Consider the following 24,822-nt stretch of genomic DNA (forward strand, 5'->3'; position numbering starts at 1 on the left):
ATTTTTATTTATTTCTTCCATATATTCTTTATCAAGAATCCTGTGATCATAATATATAGTAATATCCTATCTCTCTACAGTTTCTTTAATTGATTTCTAATTAAATATATTATTCATAATGTTTCTATTTTCAATAATATCATCTATTTCATCACTATATGATATACCATAATTATTAATTAAATTTCTATACTTATAATTATTTTTATTTATATAATCATAATCATTAGTATCATTATCAGTATTGTTATTGTTATTATTATTATTAATATTGTTAGTAACATTATTTTCATTAGTATTATATATATGTTTATTAACATTATATTCATTTCTCATTTTAGTATTCTACATTCTAAATAATATTGTATATGCTAATAACTATCTTTCCATATCAATTTTAATAAATTTATCTATTTCTTCAATTATAGGCCATGATACAGTATTCATTCTATTAATATTTTTATTCATTTTATTTTTTAATCTATTACTATAGTTAATTATATTTCTATCATTAGTATTATTTCTATTATTAGTATTATTAATATTATTAATTCTCTTCTTTTTATTTATAATATTCTTTATATTATTTTTATTCATCATACTAACAGTATTATATCTTGACTATATATTATTTTTAATATTTAAAAATTTTTTTATTTTATTATTAGTATATATCTTATCATTAATCTTATCTAAATTAATATCATCATTAATTTTATTATTATTATAATTGTTAATTACTATATTTCTATCTATATTATATTTCTATTCTATATCTAATCATTTTTTTATTTATTTGTTTATCTATAGTTATATTGTCATTCTTTATATAATAATCATTACGTTGTCTTATTCATTCTTCTATATCTAATGGCATATTCTAAGTTATTCTATCTCATTCATACTTATTCCATTTTAACATCTATTCCTCTATATAGTATATAATATAATTTGTATATACTTTTGAATCTATATATATTGCCAAAATAATTCATAGAGTGAATTTTAATAAATGTTTTAAAACATTATATACATATTTTTAATTAAACTTGCATTAGTAATAATACCATTGTTTGGATTCTATATAATGTCGTTATTTGTATTTCTTTCTCTTAACATAATCTTTATATTTTTTTTATATATTTTGTGTTAAATATAAAATATATTTTATAAGTTTATGTTTTTATTTTTATGTATTATATAATACTATATTATATTTTATTTTTATGTAATAGATTATATTGAAATAAAAATTATTAAATTAATTAATTAAATATAATTAATTAATTAATTTGTCTATGTTAGTATTCGTATAATTCTCTTATTTCTTTTATATTAATACCTATACTAAATATATCTATTAATACTTTTATTTTATTTTCTAATGCTATTATTTCTTGATTTCAATCTATTAATGCTTTTATAGTTTTTTTAATAGTATAATATCTATATAAAGTATTTTTAATAAGTCTATAATCATGTGATAATTTTTCAATTCTAATTTCTATATCTGTATCTATATGTTTCAATTTATTAATACCTGTAATATTTAAATATTTTTTATATAATATTTTAGATTTTTTCATTTTCATACTATATAATAATATAATATATTTTTTTATTTTATTACTTATAGGTTTCATCATATAATTTTTTATTTTATTTATATGATATTTAAGGTCTTTCTTTTTTTCTAAAAAACATGATGGTATACCAATATATTTAGTAGTTCTACTATTGAATGATGCACAATAATTTGAAATATTTCCATATTTTACAAGATCTTCAGTCATCATAAATCATCCTTTAACATAGAATCATGGATGTATAGCATGTTTAGTTAATGTAATATAATGTTCAGATATAGTTTCTGGTTTAATATTTTTTAATAAATATTCTTCTCATATAAACTTAAGACCTACTTTTCAATATATAGATAATTCATCTTTATATACAGAAAAATTGAATTCAGATAATTTATTTTCTCTATTAATATAATAGATAGTTATTGATGAATTTTCATTATCTATTATTTTATATTTCTTTTTATTGTATAAAAATACTTTAGACTTTCATCCAAATATAATATTAACTATATTAACAATTTTTATAGAAGTATTAAATATTCTTTTATTACAGTCATATCAATATAGATATCGTTGATCAAAACTCATTTCTAAAATATATTTAGTAGGTATATGATTTAAAGTATATATAGTAACACCCATACCTTTCTTTAATATTGTATATATATTAATTCCATATGATTGATTATCATTATATCAACAATATATTACTCTATCAAGAATAGCTACTCTACGTTTCTCTAATCTTTCTTTATCACGTTCAGTACTATGATTCAATGTCATGAATTTTGTTAGTCACTATAATTCTTTATTTGTTAAACTGTTGTAGATTTTTTGATTCTTATCTTTTTTATACATTTAAATTTATGTAAACTACATATAGTGTTTTCATAAATATAAATTTATGTATAAAAAATTATATTTTTTATTATATAATATATATTGATATAATATGACAAATATAATAATAATATATATGTTATATATAGTTTATTTTTTTAATTTATCATATTCTGATGATAAATTATATATTGAAATTGAAGAAATTATAGAAGAATTGGAAGAAATTAAAGAAAATTATTTAAATTCATGAAATAGTATTAATTTTAATATAATAAATAATAAAAATAAGAAAATAAATTTTAAAAACAATAAAAATTATAATGATTATATCAATAATGTAATTTGTATAATAAATTTTTTTAAAACTATAAATTTTAAACTATATATTAGATAGAAAATATTAAAAAAAATTATTAATAATATTAATATAATAAAACGAACTTTATATAAAAATATAAATATTAAATGAATCAATAAAAATAAATATCAATATATTATTTCTCATATAAAGAAATTACATAAGATAATTTATAATTCATTTTTATTTTTTGAAGATTCCAAAACAGTATATATAAATATTAACCAATATAAACAAATTATTATAAAAATAAAAAAAGAATATGATATTTTATGAAATAATATAGAATATGAAAAAATAAATATAATAGATATAAATAATAAAAATGAATATATAATTCTATATTTATAGAAAATAGAAAATATTATAATGTTATTATTAACTATTAAATTTAATAATGAAAAAAATATTGAATAGAATTATAAAGATTGTTTTATTTTAATGATAGACAATATAATAAAAAACTCGATATTATTTAAAAATGTATCAGAATTTACAATAATATCATAGAAATATAATATCATAGAAATTGTTAAGAATATAGAAGAATTACATGAAATTATTTCTAATTATTTTAATAAAATATTAGAATATAATATTAATAAAGAAATAATTATAAATAAATCAAAAAGTGAATCAGATTTATTAAAATATAATTATAATATTAATAAAGAAATAATTATAAATAAATCAAAAAGTGAATCAGATTTATTAAAATATAATTATAATATTAATAAAGAAATAATTATAAATAATTATAAAAATGAAATAGATTTATTAAAATATATTGATCAAAATATAGAAAATAGTAATAATATAAAAAAACAATAAAAATCATAAAAAATATAAATTTTTATTAATAATAAAAATTGTTATATATTTATCATTAATAATAGGAGTTATAATAAAAATTTTTATATCACATACTTATAATTCAGAAAAATAAATATATATTTATTTTATAAAATAATTTTTTATTAATAAAAACATATTCTTATTAAAAATATAAATAAAATTACCATAAATTAAAAAAAAAAATGTTACTTGATTTTATTGTATTATATTTAGTATTATATAAAAAATAATATAATGTTCCGGATCCTCTATTAAAATTTAATTTTTCTATAATTTTTTTATACTCTCCTATATTTAATATATTTAACATATCTATCTATAATAAATTAATAATAATATGTAAAAAACTATTAATAATATCATAATATTTATTTGATACAATATAATATAAATAACATTGTTTTATAAAATAATTTTTAGAAGGTATTTTTATTGTCATAATATATCCAGAAATAAAATCTGTAATATTATTGTCCTTATCTTTAATAACATAAGAATATATATCTTTATTATTGAAAATCATTATAAAGTTATCTATAGTGAATACTTTTCTAAATAAATATTTTTTATTATTAAGTAAATCTATAATTTGTTTTATATCCTATTGATTATTTAAATCTAATTTATACATATTTAATTTTGGTGTTTCTTTAATATTATATAATTTTTCATAATATTCAATTTCACTATCATTTATAGGTAAAAATCCCGACTACTATAATTTTTTTATATTTATAGGATAATGATAATAAGTAGCTTTACTTAAATATTTAATTTTGTTATCAATAATATTACCCCTAGTATAAACAGCTTGATATATTCCTATTAAATTTAATCTTCTTGTAATTTCCTATATTAATAATATTGCTAATTTTTTATTTCTTATTTTTTTATCTAAACATAATAAATTAATCTCTACTATGTTTTTTTCTACGTTTTTAAAAGAATATTTTGTTGGTAAAGATATAATTGACCCATATATAATATTTTCTTTCATTAATAATAATCCTATATTAGATTTTTCATTATTAAAAATACTCTATATAAAATTTAAAGAATAAGATAAGTATATTTCTTCATTACCACACATCTATACATAATTATTTTCTAAGAATATATGTAATTTATTAATTTCATTATTATCAAATTTATCTAATATTTTTCAATACATATTATTATATGGTATTTTTAATTCTATATTCTCTTTAATATCTTCTGGTTTTTTAATATAGTATCCTTCCTCCTCCTCTTCTATCTATTCATCTAATAATAACATTGGTTGTTTTATTCAAAATGAACACATATATAGTGTTATTCTTTTTTTAATTTATTAAAAATAAAAATTAGTTTAATTTTATTTAAATACTTAAATTACTTATATTTAAATTACTTATATTATTTTCTTTATATAAAATATTGAAATATTTTTTTTGTATTTTGAATAAATATATTTTTATTTTTTCTATATCATATATATATTCAGATAATTCTGATATATTTTTTATTAATGAAGAATCATTAAATAAAATAATATATTTTTTAACCCTTTCCATATGATTCTATATTATATTATTTTTTATATTACTCTAATTTATATAAATAATGAATTCAGTTAAAACTTTTGATAATTTTGCAATAATAAAACTTCTTGATTTTATTAAATTTTCTTCTTCAAATATTTTCATATTTTTATTATTCGTTAATATTGTTTCTTTTATTTCAGAATATTGATCAAATCCTATATATTCTTTTTCATATAAATATTCTAACTCCTTTAATATATATAATGATAATTCTTTATTCATTTTATTTTTTTTAAAATTAAATTTTTACACATAAAATGTTATACACAAAAGATTTAACAAAAATTTATTAGACATATAGAGAACAATATCATAAAGATAATAATGATATTAAAAAAGAACAAAATATAAACAAACCTCTATGAATGATTTTATCTAATGATATAGATAATAATTTAAATAAAATAAGAAAACATATTAATTTATTAGACAAAGCACATAATAATAAATTAAGTATAAATTTTAATAATAAAGATAAAGATAATCCAATAGAAAATTTAAATATAGAATTAATAAGATTATTTCAAAATACTTAGAATAAAATAAAACAAATAGTTAATAATAATATTAATGAAAAAAATCAAATAGTATTTAATATAATTAGATCTAAAGCAACATAGTTACAAGATTTAAATAAAGAATATAGAATATTAGAAAAAAATTACATATCAAAATTATAGTCTTTAAATAATAAAATAAATTCTATGAAAACCTATAATGAAGATGAAATATTTATAGAAATTATAGAAGATAAAAAAGAATAGAAATTTATAGAAAAAGAAGAAAAAAAGAAATCTGAGAAAATAGAAAAAAATAATTAATAATATAGAAAAAATAAAATTTTTATTTAACGATTTAAATACTATGATTATAAATCAAGGAACTATTATAGATAAAATAGATTATTAGATAGAGACAACAAATATGTTTGTAGGTGAAGGATTAAATGAATTAAATTATATAAAAAAACAATATTATAATAATAAATCTAAAAAAATATTATGAACTCTTACAATTATTATTATTATACTATTAATTTTAAATTTTATTAAAATTATAAGATCGAAATAAATAAATAAATAATTTTATGTTATTTGTGTTTAAAAATAAAACAATGAAATTATCAAAATTCAATATAAATATTTTCAAATTTATTATATTTATAAATATATTATTTATTTTATAGATATTAACATTGAGTAGAAATATGAGAAATGATACAATACTTATAAATATTGTAGATAGTAGTAATATATGTGAAGTATTAAATAAAGATACTATAAAATGTGATTTTAAAAATATAAAAATTGATAATAATACAATTAATAAAGGTAAAAATAAATTTTTTTTAATAATAAAAACTAATAAAATAGTTATTTTAGTAAATCTTACTATAAAAAATATTAGTGATTTTGGAGAAATTACAAATTTTATAGATATTGAAAGCGATAACATATTTATGTATAATATACATCTTAAAAACTTAAATTTCACTGTTAATAATACAATTAATATTAAATCAAAAAATATTACAATAAATAAACTAATAATTGATGAATGTAAAAATTTAAATTTATATAATATAATAGAAAATGATATCAACATTAATGATATTAAAATTAATGAAATTAATATATTAAATAATATTAATATATTTATTAAACTATATATTTAGAGTAAAACATATAATAAATTTAGTATATCTTTTGATAAATTAGTTTATTTAAATAATAAAAATAATAATAAAAATTTTTTATTAATAGAATCCAATGTTTTAAATACTACATTAAATATAAAAGATACTAATTTTGAAAATAATAATATTAATAGTAATAATTTAATAAAAATAATAAATATAAATGAACTAAATACACATAATATTAGTTTTATAAATAATGTTATTAAATTATATAATATAATATTTGTTTATAAAAATAATTTTAGTAAATCTTTATTAACTAAAAATGATTTAATTATTAATCTTTTAGATCAAACAACTATAAAAAATAATAAATATGAAAAAAATTTTTTTCTTTATATAGATAATAATGACAAAAAACAAATAAATTTAAAAATAAATAATATAATTATAGAAAATAATAATATTATAAATAAAAATTATAGTGCATATAGTAATCGTGGGTGTATAATTTTTTCTAAAAAAATAAATAAAAATAAAATACATGATAATATATAGATAAATAATTTTAGTATAATAAAAAATAATATAGATATTTTTTTATCTATATATCAAGCACATTTAGAAATAGAGAATGGTACTATAGAAGATAATAATATATCAAATTTTTTTATAATTTAGAAAGGTTATTTAAGTGCAAATAATATAATAATAAAAAATAATACAATTAAAGAATCTTTTATAACATTATATTTATCAGAAAATATTTATTTTAATAATATTTATATTGATAATAATGAACTAGGATTTTTAGGATTTTTATATTTAGATTATAATAATAATTTGATTATTAATGATAGTAAATTTATTGGTAAATTTAATCAAATAAAAAATTATACAAATATTATAGTTGCTAGAATTACAATAAATTATTTAGAAATAAAAAATACTTTATTTAAAAATAATATTACAAAGAAAAGTATTATAATTTCCAAAAAAATTAAAAAATTAATTATAATAAATACTAAAATTTAGAATAATACAAGTATTTATGGTTCTTCATTTTTATTTTCTAATTTTGTAAATCATATAGAAATAAAAAATTCTAATATATCTAACAATGGATTTTATAATAATAAATTTAGTCTTTATGGATTATTTAAAATATATTTTATTTGTACTATAAATATAATAGAAACAACCTTTTCAGAGAATATAGCAAATAAAGGGTCATGTTTTTGAATACAAGAAATATTTAATTCTAAAGATGTAAATAAAAAAAATTTTAAAAATATATATATTGAAAAAAGTATATTTAATAAAAATTCAGCTGAAATAAATAATTGATAGTATGATTCTGGATATGGCGGTGTATTATATATTTATTTATTAAAAGATATTGATATTATTGATATAAAAAATCAAAATACTTTAACTGAAAATTATGCATATATTAGTGGTGGATTTTTATTTATTTTTAAGATAAATAAAAAAATTAAAAATTTTTAGATTAATAAAAATACTCCTAATGAAAATAAAAAAGATGGTCTTTTATGAGGAAAAACTATAGGAACTGGTATTAAAAAAATAGATATAATGTGACTAAATTCTGATATAGAATTAGAAGATCAAAAAATATGAATATATTCTGGTAGAGAAATATATTTTAGAGTTACTATAAATTTTAATGAATATGAATTTAATTGATAGAATAAATCTACTTTATATTTATTAATATCAGCAGGACCCTTGATATTATTTCAATATGAAGGTAAATATATGAGTAAATTAAAAATAGATTTAAGTGAAAATTGAGAATATGAATATGATAATAAAGAAGAAATTACAAAATATATATTTAATTTTCAATTTAAAGTATATTTAAAAGAAAATATAATTAATTCTATAGATAATAAATTAAAATTAAAACTAATTTTTTCAAATGAAGAATATTATCAAATTTTATATAAAAGTTTATTAGAATATAATATAATGTTTTGTCCAGAAAATACATTTTTAGAAGAACGTGAAATAGAAAAATGATTAATAGGAGATATAAAAACAAAAAAAAATATTTTAATATGTTCTAATTTAAAATATAAATCTATTTTATATATTTTAATATCAGAAATATTTTTATTTATTATTTTAGTAAATGTTATACTACATCATTTTTTATTAATAAAATATCATGGATTAGGACCTATGTAGTAGAGATCTGTATATATTAAAATTATTTCATATATAGGAATATATTTATGATTAATATCTGAATTATTATATTTATATAGTAGAGATATTATATTATTAGTTAAAATATCTATATGATGTAAATATATAGGATTAGGGGTTTTTTCAAATATTATAGCTATTAAAAATTTAAGAATATATTTATTATCAGAAATAAAAACATTAAAAATTAGAATTATTAAATCATATAAAATATTAATTTATTCTTTACCAAATAATATTTTAATAATATTTATTTTATTATTTCAACAATTATATAAAAATAGATTATTTTTATTAAATATTAAAACATGGGAATTTTATTTTTTAGATGTTTTTTTGATTTTTATAAATTTGTTTGGTTTAATATTAACTTTTTTATTATTTAATAATGAACTATTTTTTAAGGTAGTAATGTATGATAAAATCATACATATATCTTTAATATTTTATATTTCATTTTTTTTATATGTAGATATTAATACATATAATTCATATATTGTTTTATTTATTAAATATTTTATAATATTACTTTTAGTATATCAAGACTATAAAGGAACCTTTAAAGTAATAAAATTATATGCAAAAAATTTATTTAGATTTTATTTAAAACATGATTAGAATATAATAAGAGATTTAAGATAGCATAAAATAGTTACATATAAAAATATATTTGATTTATTAATAAATATACATAAAATAGATAAAATAATTAAAAAAATTACTAAAGAATAGTTTAAAAAAATAAATATAAATATTCAATTAAAAAACAAAATCAAAAAATCAAAGGATATATTATAGATAGAAAAAGCAAAATATAAATTATATAAAAATTTATTAGAAAAGTAAATTATTTTTTATTTTTTAAAAAACTTTGTAATAATTATTAATTAGTTATTTTTTCTATAAAATTTTCATCTTTATATTCTATAACTTCTTTAATTTGTTTATCTTTTATGGCTTTAATTAACATAGAAATTATCATACATGGTACTATATATAATAATGCAGGCTACCCCTTTGAAAAAATAAATAAAATACCATAGCAAATAATTAATGAAATAAAATATGCTATTATAGAATATAAAAAAAATCCTGAATATAAATTCTCATTTAATACTATATCTAATCTCAATAAAATAGAACTAAATAAAGCCGGTATTAATATATCTCCTGATCCTAATATAGAAATTTCATTTTTCTATATTAATCATGTTAATTTCTTTGGAAAAATAAATTTAATAGGTATATCTAAATTTAATGCTACATTCATCATAATATTTGTACCAAATACCCAAAAAATATCATATATAAATAATCCTAACATAAGGATAATACTTGTTTTTATACTTCCGATAACAATTTCTTTTATTGCTTTAATTAACATAACATATGCTAATATATTATTAAAAATTGCTGCATTAAAATAATAATATAAAATAGAAATCCATACAGTAATTATAAATGAAATAATATTTAAAAAACTTATTTCTAATATTGACTCTTCTATAGTGAAATATTTCTATATTATATCTAATTTTATTTTATAAAAAGGAACAGTCTAAATAACCTAACCTAAAAATAACGGTAAAATTTCATTTAAATATTCTCATAAACAAATATATGACATTGTAAAATAATATATATTAATTAATCTAAATATAATAGATTTACCAAAGTATTTTATTATAATATGTAATGTTAATAAAACTGCAGATGCAATAATAGGTGCAGAATATGCCTCACCTTCTGTAGCTACAAATATCTCATTTTTCTTTTTTTTAAATCTATTTAAACTTACATATGATAATGTTATAAGTATTATTACTGGCAACATTAATAATACTATAGAATTATATATAAATGAAGCCACTATTATACTTATTAAAGTAATAAAATGAAGATATCTTAAAATAATCATTTGTGTTGTTTAAAAATATTAATAACATAAATTTAAAAATGTTTAAAACAAGAATAAAATTAGAATTTGTAGCATATAAACATAACCCAAATGATTTATTAAAATTATATAAAGATACTGTATATTATAATAATACTAATGCAGAATTGTTACATTCTTCATCATGAGTTAAAGAAAGAAATACTCAAAATCCAAATATTAAATTAAAAGGATTTGTTATAACAAATAAAGCAATATATGATTTAGGAGAGCCTACAATATTTTATAATTTAAAAGATAATTATTAGTAGAAATATGATTTTAGATTAGAACTAAATAATATTATCGCTATAACTTTATTTAAAGATGAAAAATAGAATTTAGATGGATTCATGTTACATTTTAATAATTCTTTTAATATATGAATTAGTAATGAAAATAATACACTTAGGTTATTAGAAATAATAAAATATTCTATAAAAAAATGTATTCCTAAATAGAAATTAAAAATATATGAATCTCCTGATTTTTGTATAGAAAATATACTGAGTTTTGATAAAACTAAAAGAAATTATCCTTTAAATTTTACTCATGATATTAAAATTATAGAAAAAAATTTATTTAAATTCAAAAATAAAATTGATGATGAAAATATAAAAGAAGATTACGAAATATTATATTGTAATACAATATTAAAAATAAATAAAAGAAAAGCAATATAGAAAAGATTGGTTTTAATAACTAAAAGTGCAATATATAATATAAAATATAAAAATAATTATAATACTTTAAAAATAAAAAGAAAAATAGAAATTAATAAAATAGGAGCATTATCATTTTCATTTCTTTCATCAGAATTTATAATACATATACCGGAAGAATATGATTATTGTTTTGATTCATGTTTTGATACTATAAAAATTATTAATATAATATTAAATACTGCTAAAAACTTTCTTAATATTTTAATACCATTAGTATAGTTGAATATAGCAAATCTATCTTCATATGCAATATAGAAAAAAGAAATATCTGCAAAAGGAGGATATAATATATAGGATTTTATATATAAAATAAAAAAATATTTAGATATTTCACATATAAAAACTATAGAATTTAATACTAATAAGGAATAGAATATAGATAAGTCAACAAAAGAATATATAGATAAAGTTTATAATGAAAGAAAAGAAACAATATTAAAAGAAAAAAGTAATATAGAAAATAAAAATAAAGAAAAGGAAATAATAGATATTAAAACATTAAAATTTATAAATGAAAATAAAAAATTTTATTTAACTACTAATAATATTGAAAAAGATACTAATAATGCAATGTCAGATGATAGAAATTTTACATATGAATAGATTAAAAATTCAGATATATTACCATCTGATATTATTATAACAAGAAGAGAGTTATATTTAGATGATGATGAATTTTTCTTTTATTTTAATATGGATAAAAAATCATATTTAAAATTACCAATTGAAAAATAGTTAAATTTAAAATATGAAAAAAATATATATCCATAAAATAAAAATAATTTAATTTTTGTTTATTCTAATCTCTAAACATCTTGATATGAAAAATAATTATCTCCTAACTAAACTAATTTTCTCTATATTATTCCTATCTAATATCTTAAATAACCATTTAGTAATAAAATAATAAATAAAATAATAAATAATATTCATAATATAATCCAAAATGTCTTATGAGTAGTTACTATATCAGAACATATACCCTTTTCATTTCTTAAAATACCTATATTACATCCTTTATCTGTATAACATATCTAAGGTCCTAATAATTTATTACTTTCATAATATATAATATTATTATTATCATCTCTAGTTTTACTTTTATTCATTGAATTACATATAATACTAAAAATAGATGAATTATATAATATTTTTTCATCATATACTTCTATATATTTTTCATTAAATTCATTTATCAATATCAATATTCTATTATCTAAAATATAATCTCCAATATCTGGAACTAAATTATTATTCTAAGTCTATTTTATATTTTCATCTAATAACTAAATATTTTCATTAGTATTTATATCTTTTATATTATCTGTAAAACACTATAACATATTATCTTTTATATTTTTAAATTCTGAATCATATAAATAATCTTTTAATCTTTTATATTTTTTTATATAATAATAATTTCAAAATTTAAATATTATTTTTTTATTATTAATTTTTTTCATTTCATTCCATAAACATAACTAAAATATTAGTAATTCAAATTTTTCTATTATTTTTTGTTCTGTTATTTCTCTTTCTTTTAAAATAATACAATATTTACTTTGATTTATACATATTAAATTATAATAATTTTTATTTTCATTATTATAAATCTAAATGAAAAAATTAAAACTAACATATTCTAATAAATTTTCTAATAATGAATCATTTAATAAAGATATATGTTTCTATAATAAGTTTTTTTCTAAATTTTCCAAAGATACTTCTAATCTTATATTATTTGATTTTTCTTGATATTTTATTAATAATCCTGGCAATAAAATTTTTTTATTTTCTTTATTTAATTTATCAAAATATTCTAATGTAGATTTTAATGATCTTTCTTTTACACTATATATATGAATTTTATTTTTTTCATTTTTAGGTAATATTAAATTAAAATCTGTATTATCATGTTCATCTAAATAATATAATACACCTGATATAAATAATAAATGTGCATTATCTAAAATATTATTAAATGAAAAATTGTTTTTATCATATTTACATAATAATAATAAATAATTATTATAAAAGCTATTATTATCATAGTTTATTATTTTTTTTAAGTCTTCTTTAGATAAATTAAAACATTTTTCATTTTCCATTGATTTTATTATTATTATTTTTTTTTCTTTATATACTTCTGATGTGTTCTCATATTTTATTGGAGTTACAGGATATATTTCTGTATTGATATATTCATAATCTAATTTATAATTTAGTTTTATAGTTATCTAATACTAGTAAGAGATACAAATTATTAATAATAAAAATATTTTTATAAAAAACATTTTTGATAATTATATAAAAATTTAATTATCCTAAAATTCTATATTCTCTTTTAAAATATTCATTATAATCTAATAACATTGTTAAGTTTCTATATTTTAAATTTCCATTAAATAATAAACTAAGTAATTCATATATTTTATTAGATAATTTATTATTAAAAATAATAATATTCTACTCTAATATATTTTCTATATTAACTATTATAATATCAATTTTCAATTTTATTTTTATATTAATAGTAAATGACATTATAGAAATATTATTAATAAATTTTTCAATAAATTTTTCTAAATTTTTAGTATCATATTGAAAATAATAAAATGTATTATATGTAAATATTAATATATTTCTAATAAAATGATTTATTAAATTATTATTATCATTTTTAATATTTTCTTTTCTTATTTTTATTAATTTTTCTTTAATACTTATTATTTTAATATAAAAATCGTATCATTCTACTATAGTATTTATTTGATTTTTATTTAATATAGTATTATATAAATCACTTTTTAATTTTAATTTATTATTTTTTATTATAATATTTTCACACTCAATATTATTTATAATTAATAAAATATCATTAAATAATATTTTTTTATTTATAAAAATATCTACTAATTTTTTATTAATTTGATTTAATAAATTACCGATCTATAATTTAAATTTATTATAATTTTTTAAATTAAATCTTTCTAATTTAATAATTTTTTTTTCATATTTTCATATTGAATTATAAAATAATCCTATATAAAAAATATTTTTTGATATATCTAATTCTAAAAATTCTGGAACAAATCTTTCCATATATATATTCTATGAATTTTCAATATTTATAAAAAAATATTTTATATTAGGTAATTTTTTATATTCAATTCAACTATATATTCAATTAAAATAAATATCTGTGATACTTTCTAAAATAATATTTAATTTTATATTTTTTTTAGATAAAATTATTAAATATATCTATATAAAATTATTATTTTCAATTATTTTTCAATTAAAAATATCTTTTATCATATCATAAATTAAATTTAATAAAATATTTCATTCTTTTATTTCTAAAAATATTTTTAATATTTTATATTCTTCTAATTCCGATAAAGTTTTATTATAATCTATTAATATTTTCTATATTTCCTATATAAATAAATTCAATATTTCATTTTCAATCATCTAATTTTTTTCAATTCATTCTTTTATTGATATATATATTTTACCAAGTTTATGAAAATAGGAAAATAAATATTTTATTTCTTCCTAATTCATTCTTTCTTTATCTTTAGATATACGTATAGTATTTATTTTATAATTATATATTCTTGTATTTAATCCATATAATAAATGAATAAGTTCCTCTTTTATCTACTATTCAAACATTATTTTAGTGTTAAAAATTAATTATTAAGTTCTTCAAATAATTTTATAAAATATAATAAATGCTATGGATTAAATTTATATTCAATAAATACATAACCATTAATTCCTAAATATAATATGATATCTTTATCATGTATATCTATTATATTGTTTTTATATTGTTTAATTAAATACGATTTTATTTTTAATAATATTCCTTTAACTAATTTACCTTTATTTTTTATTTCTAATATTATATAATTAGATGAAATACTCTATACTTCTAATATTAATATATCATTTATTTTAAAATTTTTATATTCATCTATTTTTAATTTAACCATACCTATTAAAGTAGAATTTATATCTAATATAATTTTTGTTTCTTTTATTTCCTATATCTTTCCTAATATTAAATGACCAATCTATGCAACATATTTCTCTCTTATTTTACTAATAAATAATAATCTATCTTCTTTATTTAAAATACCAAAAACAGATGATTTAATTACTTTTTTATCAGTATTTTTATCATATGTTACAAATGTACCATCACCACTTAAATATTCTTCAATATTTTCACTTATTATTTGACCTGTAGTTACTAACATAAAATTATTCAAATTTATAAAATTAAATTATTTTTCTTCTTTATAAATATTAAAAGAACAAACTAAATTCTCATCAACATGTAATATAGCACCAAAATTATTAAACTAACCACAATAGTTAGATGCAGAAAATACAGTTACTAACTATCGATTACAAAAAAATTCATAACCATCTTTTACAACTTGATGCCCTCTAACAACTAACTATAAACAATATCTATCTAAAAAAGATTCAAGTTCAAGTTCTCCAAATATAGTACCGACGCCTCTATTATTATTTCTACCTCATCTTTTAATATCTTTATCAGGATCACTTCATAAAAGATCACATAATAACCCTGCTTCTGGTATATCTGTTGGTCTTTTTATTTTATTAATTAAATCTAATGTAGCACTTTGTTTTGTTAATTCTGGACTTAATCCTCCATGGGTACAAAATATACTTTCATCAATTATTGCACATAATGGTAAACAATTAAATACACATATAAATTTATTAAATATTTCTAATGAATATCTCTATTTAATTTCCTAATAAAATCCATAAATTTTATTAATATATCAACATTCATGATTTCCTCGTAATAAAAATATGTTATTAGGGTATTTTAATCTTAAAGCTAGTAATAAACAAAAACATTCTAATGACATATTACCTCTATCAACATAATCTCCTAAAAATAAATATTTTTCTGTTATATTTCTTGAAATTGTATCTTTATTAGAGATATTAAATATATTTATTAAATCATTAAACTAACCATGTATGTCTCCAATTATTCATAAAGGTGTTTCTAAATGTAATGTGTTTGGTAATTGAATAAGATCTAATTCTGCTTCATTTAATAATCTTATTAAATATTTAGTTGGTATTGGTCTCTATGGTGCATATAGTAATTTTAATTGATTCAATATATTTTTAATTATAATATCTAAATATAAATTATCATTTTTAAACATAATAAATAATTTAATAAAAATAAAAATAATTTAATAAAAATGAAATATTGTAAAAAATGTAATGGATTACTTGAATATACAATTGAAAATTATAATGTTTCATTATTTTGTAATATATGTTTTAATCAATATGAAATTAAAAATACTATATCTGAAATTTTATATGAATACAAAGAAAAGAAAACAGAAAAAAAATATAAAGAAGAAAATAAAACTGAAATATTATGTAATAAATGTTTTAATAAAGAAGCCTATTATTATAAATTTTAGAGTAGATCAGCTGATGAACCAGAAACTATAATATATAAATGTATAAAATGTTTAAATACATGAAGAGAATAATTTTCTTAAAAAAATAATAAAAATATTTTATTTTTAGTTTTTTTACTAAATATTTTTTATATTTATTTTATACTTATATGTCTAATCTTCTTCATTAAAAGTTATATAACCTTTTTCTTTTAATCAATTTATTGATTTTTCTATTAATTCTTTATATTTTATTATAAAATCTGGCTACTAATATTCAATAATTTCTAATAGTTTTTGTTTTTTTATTATATTATTTTTTCCTAGTATTTTCATTATAATTCACTATATTTTCTATCTTATTAATGTAATATTTGATTTTTCTAAATCACATTCTTCTTTTCAATCTTCTAAAAAAATAATTCTTAAATCGACTATATTTTTTTCTAAATTATTCATCTATCCTATATTAAAATAAAGTTTTTCATTTATATTTTTTAATAAATTATATTCTTTTAGTTTATCTATTAATTCATTATTATTAATATCTACTATTTCCTATCCATTTAATAATTCTTCAAACTAATCTAAATTTATTAAAGAAACTATAAATTTTATTATCTTTTTATTATATTTAACTTCTATTATATTATATGAAATAATTGTATTTAATTTTATTATTTTTCCTTTATATTTATTTTTATATTCTTTAATATAACTATTTATTTTATTATCATATAAACTTTTTTTCTTTATATTTTTTATAATAGGTCATACCTACTGATTAATAACATATATAGAATCAGACTATGATTTTATTTCTATTAATATATTTTGAGTTCTATTTAATAAATTTAACTCCTTTTCTCTAATATACTATATAATATTCTATTGTAATTTAATAAATTTATTAAAATTTTTAGTATCTATTATAAGTTTAAATAATTTTATAATTAAACATCTATTATAAATAAATTCAAAATTTTCACTAGAAACTAATATAGAAAATATATCTATTATATGTTTATATATAGTATCATTATCTAATAAATAATTAAATAAATTTACTATTAAAATTTTATTATTGTCTAATATTATCATTTCATATTTAACTTTTAAATTATCAGAAAATAATAAATTATTCTTAAAAGATTTCTGTATAATATTTTTAAATTTATTATTAATATCTATAATATTAGCAATAGAATTTATATTTTCAAATAATTCTATACTATATATTTCTAATATAATGTTTAATAAAAGATATAATTCATCACAACAATATAAACAGAAATATAATAAATCTAAATATTCCATATCGTTTTCATTTATTGTTTCTTTTATCTAATTAATATTTTCTTGATTAAATATTAATTGTTTATTTTCTTTAAAGAAAATATCTATTAATAAATTTTTTAAATTTCTAGTAGTACTATTATCAAACTTTAATTTTTTATTATTATATTTTTGATAAACCTAATTATAAAAATCTAAATACTCTCTCAATTTAATCTAATTTTGATTTAATATTTTATATTCACAATTTAATCTTATTATATTCATTACCATATCTTCTATTTCCTAATATTTATCTAAATATTTAAATAAATTAATAATTATAGAAATTTTTTTATAATTATTTTCTATATTTTCAAATGAAAAACTCTTTTTAAAATCTTCTTTTATAATATTTTCTAAATTATTTTCTTTATAATATTTTTTTCATATATTTTTACCCATATTATTTATTGTTTCTTTTTTAATTTCTTTTTTATTTATATATTTATTATAATAACAAAAAAGCTAATTAAGAAATTCAGAATTTATACAAAAATTATTATAAACATCATATATGTTGTTATCATTTAAAGAAATAAAAGTATCTTCAGAAATTTTATTAAAAATATTTATTATTTCATTATATAAAACATCATCTAATTTATATCTAACTACTTTTCTACATAGTTCTGTAAGATATTCATAAGAAATATCTAATTTCTAATTAGTAGATATATAATTATATATATATTCTATTATTTTTTTTATATTTATTATTAATTCTTGTTTATTATATATATAATTTTCTTCTTCCATATAATATATAATATTTAATTTATTGATATTTTTAATTTTATGTAATATTTCTATTTTAAAAAATTTAAATGATTTTATTGTTTTAAATATTTTCAATTTTAAGTTTAATAGGTTGTATAGAATCAAAAAAAATCTACATATTAGATAAATCCTTATTTTTATTTGATTTTATAATAATAACTAAAAATTTTATTTGATCTAATTTAAAACCTTTATTATCAAAATGTAATAAATTTTTTGTATTATTTCCTATAACTATAGCTTCTTTTAAAATATTTAATTTATTATACTATATATTAATAGAACAAGTTTCAGTATCTTTATCAATTTTTAGATCAATTTTTATATTTTTAAATTCATACATTTTATCAATATTATTTATTTTTATTACTACGTTACATGTTAAATTAAAAATAAAATTAAAAATAAAAAATTTTTTATTTTTTAATTTTAATTTTATATTAGAAGAAGTCATAAAATTACGCATCATCTAAGGTAAATCTTTAAATTCTTCTAATAATATTTTTGTATATTTATCTATTAATTTATATTTAACCCCTTCATTTACTATATATGAAATATTAAAATTTAATATTTTAATATCTATTAATGCATCTATCTATAAAAATATATCTATTTCTTTTTTAACAACAATAAGTGATATTATTTCTGAAAATTTAGTATAGTCACTAATCTATATTAATAAATCTATTTTTAAATTATTCTATATTTGTATAATAGTTTTATTTTTTATAATAAGAAATTTATTATTATTATTATTTATACCTACTTCTAAATAATTTATAATTAAACCAAAATCTATATTTTCAAAATCTATATTTAAATCTATATGTAATAAAAATTGATTAAAATTAATATATTCTATAGTAAAATCATAACTATAATTAATTTTATCAATATTGATAAAAATTTTATAATGATAATAAATTCAAATAGAAGATGTTAAAATAATCTAACCCATAATTAATAATAAAATAAATAATATAATTAAATTAATATTTAACTAATAATTTAATTTACATGTAACTTTATCTTTTAAATTATTTATGTTTAATCCTTTATTATTCATTATTGATTTTTTATTTCTTTGTGTTAAATAAAATAATATTTCTATTTTTTAAAATTATATAATTATTTTACCTAAAGATATTAATGTATTAGAATATGTAAATTTTATTTTATAGAATTCCTTATCGTCAGTATATAATTCTAATAATTTTAAATTTCTATTTTTTATGTCACTTATCTAATCGATATCAGTTAAATTATATAAATAGGTTCCTGAATTTAAAGAAGAAAATGCTATAATATTATTTTCGATTCATGATAAACTCATAGATGTTATAATATCTTTTTTAATAATTTTTATTTTATGAAATAAAGAAGGTTTTCTTAGATCATATATTAATAAATTATTTTGGTTATCTAATGCAAATAAATAATTTTCATTCATAGATATTTCTATTTGTTTAATATTATATTTATTATCTGAAAAATTCAATAATAACTAATTTTCTCTTGTATCTCATATTTTTATATTTCCATCATCTAAACCTTGACAAATTAAATTACAATTTAAAAATAATTTATTAACATTTATTGAAGTTATATTATCTGTAAAAATTCTATAATATTTATTTTTTTTCAATATTAAACAATTTACTTGTCTTATCCTGGCTAGCAGATAAAAATCAATAATTATTAAGAGATATATCTATATCTCATATTGGATCAATATGTCCCAAATAACTCTATATTTTTTCATTATTAATAATATCTCAAAGATAAATCTAACCATTAATATTTCCTGATAATATATATGAATAATTATTAAAAAATTTTAATCCATATATATTTGATGAATTGCTTTTAATATTTTGATATTTATTAATATTCTAATAAAATAGATTAGAATTAGAATCTGATATATTATAAATTCTTATAGTATTTTCATTTTCTATATTTATTCCTATTAAAGATCCATCTGGTGATATATCACATGAACATATATCATTATAAATATTTACACTATATGATAAATAATTAGGTAAGTTATTTTTATTTAATAATTTAGAATTAAGTAGTTCATTATAAATACTTGTATATATATTAAATTCTTTATTAAAAAAACTATCATCTGTTTTGTATTTATATGAATATAATGTATTTTTATTAGGAACTAATATTGATGAAATAAAAATTTTTCTTTCATCATCAGATATCTATAATAAAAAATTGAATAAATCAGAAGGTATTCCTTTATGTTTTTTTATGTTTTTTTCTTCTAATGTTTTTTTTACTTTATATTCTTCATTAACTATAAATTCTATTTTAGAATTAAAATTATTATTATTTTCATATATATTAAAATATGTATTAATTATTGATATAATATATATAGAATTCATTTTTTCTAACTAATAAAAAAGTAAATTTTTTGTCAATATATTTATATATAACTTAATTTTTGAAAATTTATATAATTTATAAATATTTGTTGTTTTATATGAGTTTTTAAAATTTTCTATTAACTAATTTAATTCTGATTTATATTTATGTGGAAAACTCTAATTTCAAATCATATAAAAATCAATAAATAATTCTCATTCCTTATTATCTAATAAATCCAATAAAATATATATAAAAAGATAATATTTTAGTTCAGATAATTCATTATTATACTATTTAATTAACTATTCTATTCATAAATAAATAATTTCATATTCTTTAAATATAATTTTTGTTTTAAAATTTATATTATTTTTCATTTATTTTATATTTTTAAAATTAAAAAATTGTGTTTAATTAAAATTAACCAATAATATATGTAGTTATATTAGAAATACATATTAAAAAAAGTCTAATTAATATAAATATTCTAGTTTTTGTCTTTTTTATATTTTTTATATCCTTTTTATCTAATAAAATATTTCATAATATACTATATACTATTCAAAAAATAAGGATTAATCAAATAGATATAATAATAAATGTTCATTTTTCCAAGTTTTTATTTTGAAAAGAAACATTATTTACTGTTTTATTTAATAACTTTAAAAGAGAAATACATATTATTGCAAATATTGTACATGCTATAATACTTAATATTAATTGTAAAACTTTATGTGTTAATATTAATTTTTTATGCGTTATATTTTTTTAAAGATAAAATATATATAAAAAAATAAAATATTATTAACATAACTAATATAAACTATAATAGTTTAATAATTATTAATATATTGTTATATATTTTTTTAGTTTTTGAAACAAATTTTATACTAAAAATTAAACTATTTGTTATATTTAATAATCATAGTATTAATGTATATGTATTAATTCCCATAATTAATCCATGTATTCTTAAATTATATAAATTAATAAAATTAAAAGAATCTATTGATATAATAAGTCCTCATATTGATAAAAGTATTATTAATACTTTTCTTATTAATAAATTAAGTTTCTATGATGATTTTAAAATATTTTTTATTGATTTTATTGTTCATATAAATGAAAATATAAATGATATTAAAAAAATACAAAAAAATATAATATTAAATGTTATAAATATTTTTTCATACATATTTATGTATTTATATATATTTATGTATTTTCATAAATATATAATTATAAAATCTATTAAAAATAATTTAAATAAAAAATAAATTATTATTTATTTTATTATTATATACTAAAATAATATTAATTAAAATATATTTTTTCTTAAATTTAAATTTCTACTTTTCAACTATTTTTAGATTATATAGTATAATAGTATAAAATCTAATATAAAATAATTATAGATATGTAGTAACAATAAATTTATATCTATATTTATTATTCTATTAATTAACAATAATATTTGTATTTTTTTTCTTAAATTTAAATTTCTACTTTTCAACTATTTTTTAGATTATATAGTATAATAGTATAAAATCTAATATAAAATAATTATAGATATATAGTAACAATAAATTTATATCTATATTTATTATTCTATTAATTAACAATAATATTTGTATTTTCAATTATAAAGTTATATTTAAGATATATTAGTATTATATAATATATCAATTAATATAGATAAGCATTGTTATATATATTTGATATCTTAACAATAAAAATTTATTCAATAGTGTAAATATTTTAGAATAAATTAAAAAAAGATGAATAAAAAAATGAAGATGGAATTTGTAAAAATTGATAATATATATGATATATGATAAAATAATATAAAATAAAAATAAATTAAAAAATTTCGGATAAATTAATAAACATAATTTTTATATAAAAATAAATAAAAAAATATGTGCTTCATGTGTTTATGAAATAAAATTATAAATTCCATTAAATTTTAGGATATTTGTTTATTAATTAAAATTAATTAAAATAATTTTTGTAAAATATAAAAGTATTATTTAATTATATCCATATTTTTATTAAAGCATCACACCCACCACTACATATTGCAGAACCATCAGGTGATAAGGATAAAGATCTAATATTGTTATTATCATCATGCATTGTCTATACAGCATTATTATTTAAAATATCCCATATATAACATTGATTCTAAGACAATGTATAAAAAACAAATGATCCACTAATAATTGGTAATACTGTTAATATTGAACTATCATTTTCATGATTATACTAAATTAACTATCTATGTGATCTTATATCATATAATTTAATAATTCCATTATCATTTCCAGAAACAAATGTTGTACCATTTTTAAAAAACTATACTGAATTAACATCTGATTCATTACCATAATATGAAACTATTTCTGCATCTGATACAGGTAATCTTATATCATATAATTTAATTAATCTATCACAGCCTGCACTTAAAAAATTATTTTTTCCACCATGAATACAATCTATATTAGTTGATAAAGACATTATATCACTTGTATGATTTTTATAAATATTTATCTCAACCTTTTTTTCAATATCTCATAATATACAATTAGAATCACCTGAAGATGTTAATATCTAATTTTCATCCATAAATTTACATGAACTAATATAACCTGTATGTGAATTTAATTCTATAGCTTTTTTACTTGTACCAAATATATCATTTCTTTCACTATCTACATCTGCAAAATTATATATATAACAAATATTATCTAATCCACCAGATGCTATTAAATTAGTTGATGAGCTCATAGTACAAGTTAAAACTCAACTAGATTTTAATAAAATAATTCCCTTTTTATTTTTAGTTATTGGATCTCATATTAAAATTTTACCATCTTGACTAGCAGAAATAATAGTATCTAAATTATTAGATCAAAAAACACAGTTTATCTTACCATAATGTCCTTCTAATGTTTTCTTTTTCTTTAATATTGGTATTTTCATTTTATCTTTTATTTTTGTTATATTATCAAAATAATTATCATAACTAGAAGACATTGCTGTTTTTATATCATTTTTACATGTTTTAATTTTTTTCTATAAT

General features: G+C 14.6%; 1 pseudogene; it reads right to left on the reverse strand.

Annotated features, from left to right (window-relative positions):
* The window catches only part of LOC125290239, a 29,785-nt pseudogene extending 12,800 nt beyond the window's left edge, over nt 1–16,985 (reverse strand).
* Nucleotides 16,986–24,822: the final 7,837 nt, after the last annotated feature.

The sequence above is a fragment of the Alosa alosa genome, unplaced genomic scaffold (genome assembly GCF_017589495.1).
Source record: "Alosa alosa isolate M-15738 ecotype Scorff River unplaced genomic scaffold, AALO_Geno_1.1 AALO_1.0_unplaced_3, whole genome shotgun sequence".
NCBI classification, from domain to species: Eukaryota; Metazoa; Chordata; class Actinopteri; order Clupeiformes; family Clupeidae; genus Alosa; species Alosa alosa.